Here is a 3,886-nt window from a genome sequence, read left to right on the forward strand (position 1 = left end):
CAAACCTGCATATATAGCTTCTAAACCTGCAGACTGGGGAAAACAAAAACAAAAACAAAAACAACAGAATACCAGAGTACCAATTACCAGAAGAAACAGAAATTGAATAAAAAAATGCAAATGACATGCTGAAATCATTCCAAATACTTTACTAATCACAATAAATATATATTGATTAATGTTTACTTTGAGAGTTAATAGCAACTGACAAGCCAATGGAATCATTCTAGTTCTTTGATTCCAACAGAAAAAAATATTATGTAAGGATGTTGAAAATAAAGAACAGAAGCAGTTTTATAGGTTGAATGTGCCATGCCACCACCAGTGGGAGAAATATAGTCCTCATCAGCCTGGATGGTATATTTCCTGGGCTGTCCAGAGGCCCCCCAGAGACAGATGATGTCATAGAGCCACATTGACATGGTCTTGCAGGAATGGAACTTGAGTGTCCTGTTAGATCACTTCCTAGTAACCAGACTTTGAGGGCATAGATCATTTCCTAGTAAACAGGCCTGGCTCCTGTGATTCCAAAGCTGAAAGCAGAGGTGGTACTCAGCAAATCAAATAGGGGTGAACTAGTAGTAGTGGATAAAATTGGTGCCTATTTAGTGAAGTTGTTTTTCCCCAGATACAGAGGTGTCATAGCCAGGTATGTGGAGTCCTAGGGCTACAGCAGCTCCTGCACATAAGGGTAAGCCCAGTTTCTGATAGAGATAGATATTGGCAGTACTCAGCCAGACCATAGTGTCCCCAAAAAAGAGTAGCAGCTTTTAGTGGCGACATAGGACCTAGAACCTGGAGTTATTTGTGAGCCTCTGCAAGACGACAATCTGAAGGTGTAGTGCTATACAAACTCTGCTCCATGGGACAGACCTCCTCCTAGACCACAGCAGCCACTGGTGCCCCAGACCCATTCCACTGCCACACGCTGTCACCTGCCTCCTTGGATTTATTAGATTTTAACTTTAACACCATTTATGGAGAAAAATATTAGCAGGGTTTAATGATAAAAACATTATGATTGATACAGCAATCATAAGATTATGTGAATGTAAAAACATATAAAGCATGAATGAAAATAATGAAAAAGAGAAACTGACACATCTATGATTATAATGGGAGATATTAAGCAGTTCTTAAAACTACTCAAAAGATCCAGAAGAAAAATAATTTGCAAAGATATAAAAAATAATAGAGAACAAATAAGTACATCTCTGCATCCATAAAGAAATAGTCCACATTTATATACAGCACAGCGAGACATTTATAAAAACAGCCCAAGTAACAGTCCATGAGGATGTCTCCAAAAAATTCCAAAACTCTTAATCATATTGGTCATGTTATATTAAATATCAACAATATGCAAATAGTCTATAAGTGGTTTTATGAAGACAGCCTACTGGACATATCTCCTTTCTCTATTACCATCTTCAATTCTCTAGATACTCCAAGTGAAAGAGTTTCTAGATCACATGAGTAGAATGCAAGTGAGGCCTCATACTTAGATGAGAGCTTGCAGATGGAACTGGGACCAGCTCTTGCCTCTACTGTTAGGAAAATAGAATATCCTATGGCTAATATCTCTCTCTTTATTTCTGTCTCTATCAATCTACACAGACACACACACAGACACACACACAGACACACACACACACACAGACACACACACACACATAAATAATGCATGTTATTGTACAGTATTTTAATTTCCTAAAGAATGTTTAATGTTATGTAAGTATAATTAACTATTATTTATTCTAAATGTTCTGTTCTGTCTGTTATAGCACTTTGTTCCCTTCAGCTAGAAAGATACTTATTGTACACAATCACATGTTAAGAAAATATACATATAAATGCAGTTCTACAGATTTTATAAAAATTAAATATAAAAAGATCTTTTCTTTAAATATATATGTAGTTATGTATTATATAATATATAAACCAGGAAAATATCTTGCCTCATATTTGGGCACAAGTCTGATTTGTGTAATAGTGACAGAAGTAAATTATTTTATAATCTGTAAACCTATTGCTTTGGAGCATCCGAGCTATTGAAGCCTTGGACAACAGAGCTTAAGTGAATGTGTGTCTATTGTATAGAATTGACAATTCATTGATTTAATGTGTTTGTCAATTATGGAATTATAGATATGAAATCCAAGCACTGTTTAAAGGGAAACATATTTTCTTAATTGCTTTAGCTCTTGGTTGTTCTTGTTGACTATACTAGAGTTTTATGAAATGGAGGACACAGCCAGGCAGGAAGGGCTGTGGGCGTGTTGGAGATTTTCCTTTCCTGTTACAGATAGTAGTGTAAAAATAAGAAGAGAGAAGAAACATTGATCCATAAAACAACTTATTTCTTGAACTCTTCTCTTTCCGTAAAAAGTGGGGTTGGAGTAATATTGGAGGATTTAAGGAAAATGACTAGGATAAAAGATTCCATCTTTCTTCTTGTTTAGTAGTCTGTGCCAATCTTGTTTTGAATACACCAATGTAATGTGATTTAGTCTGGTTATACAAAAAGGAAGTCTCATTTTAACAAATCTAAATTTTCCTCCATTTTTATTTTATATGAATAGTATTATAATGGGGACAGTTTCAATATAGGGTAGTTCTGTTGCCAAGAACTATAAATTCTCCTTTTCATAATTATACAAGAACCACAACAGACCAAAGAAGGCAGACAGACATTATATAGACAGTCCAAGGAGTTCTGCAACAACAGTTAGAACTGATGTAGACAGTCATATCAGGATAGATGGTTAGGCAAATTAGAACACAATATTATGATTTGGCATGAATTATATCAGCTATTGACATCTATTGGATGACATAAGCAAATATCAACTCAGAGGAAAAACTGGCACAGAGGCTACTAATCAGAGGCTACTGAAAATAAAGCGGGATACTATTTTTACTGTACCACCACATAGTCAAATAAGTTACATAAGTTTACTATAATGGACTCTATGTTGTGAGAAATGACAGTAAAATATATGTGGAAAGTCGACAGGGGAAAAAAAAAAACATTTTACCTGACAAAGACTGGATTTAGTAATGGGACTACACTGAATTAGAATAACTCACTAAATTTTAACAAATACCTCTGCTATCATGGTGGGGAATCTTGACGAAAAATAAAATGGTTTAGATACATAAGAAAAAAGGAAGGGAAAATGTGTTCTCTGTATATCTGAATACAGTGTCAGTAAATTTGGATTCCCATATAAAGTATTAATAACGGGGAGAGACTACACTAAGGAGAAATTATAAACTCTTTCTATGGAAACATAAGGGAAATTTTTATTAAGAAATTGCTACTTGAATAAAATTGTTGGATAACCAAGCATTCGTCAGATGCCAACAATTCGACATTTTATAGAGTAATGAGCCTGTGCAATGGCACTGAATTACTATATATTTTAGTTTGTTTCTGAAATAAGAAGTTGCAGATTCATTAAAGTTTGAAGTGTAAATGGAAGCATGAAGGAAAGACTGTAGGAACAGAAAGAATTAGGTCATGGATGATCTGCTTAAATATTTTACAAAAGAAAAGGCTATAGTTTATTTCGTTTTGGCTTGATCACTCTCCCATTAGTTTGAAAAACCAATATGAAGAGGTAAAATACATTGAACAGAGAAATTACTTGGAAAATATTTGTGAAAGCCCTGGAGATCCAAGATGAGGACTAAAGTAAGTAATAGACTTTAAGAATGATTAGATAAAAAGAAATTTGAGAGATATTCAAGAGCTAATTTAATAGGGTTTAGTAAATGGTTCGCTAAGCTTATTGATGAAAAAGTAAAGATCTGGACCATTCCTTAAATTTGAGTTTCCCTGATTGGGTGCAAATTGGTGCCATTACATGAAGTTGGCAAAACT

The sequence above is a fragment of the Pteropus vampyrus genome, unplaced genomic scaffold (assembly GCF_000151845.1).
Source record: "Pteropus vampyrus isolate Shadow unplaced genomic scaffold, Pvam_2.0 Scaffold8, whole genome shotgun sequence".
Taxonomy (NCBI): domain Eukaryota; kingdom Metazoa; phylum Chordata; class Mammalia; order Chiroptera; family Pteropodidae; genus Pteropus; species Pteropus vampyrus.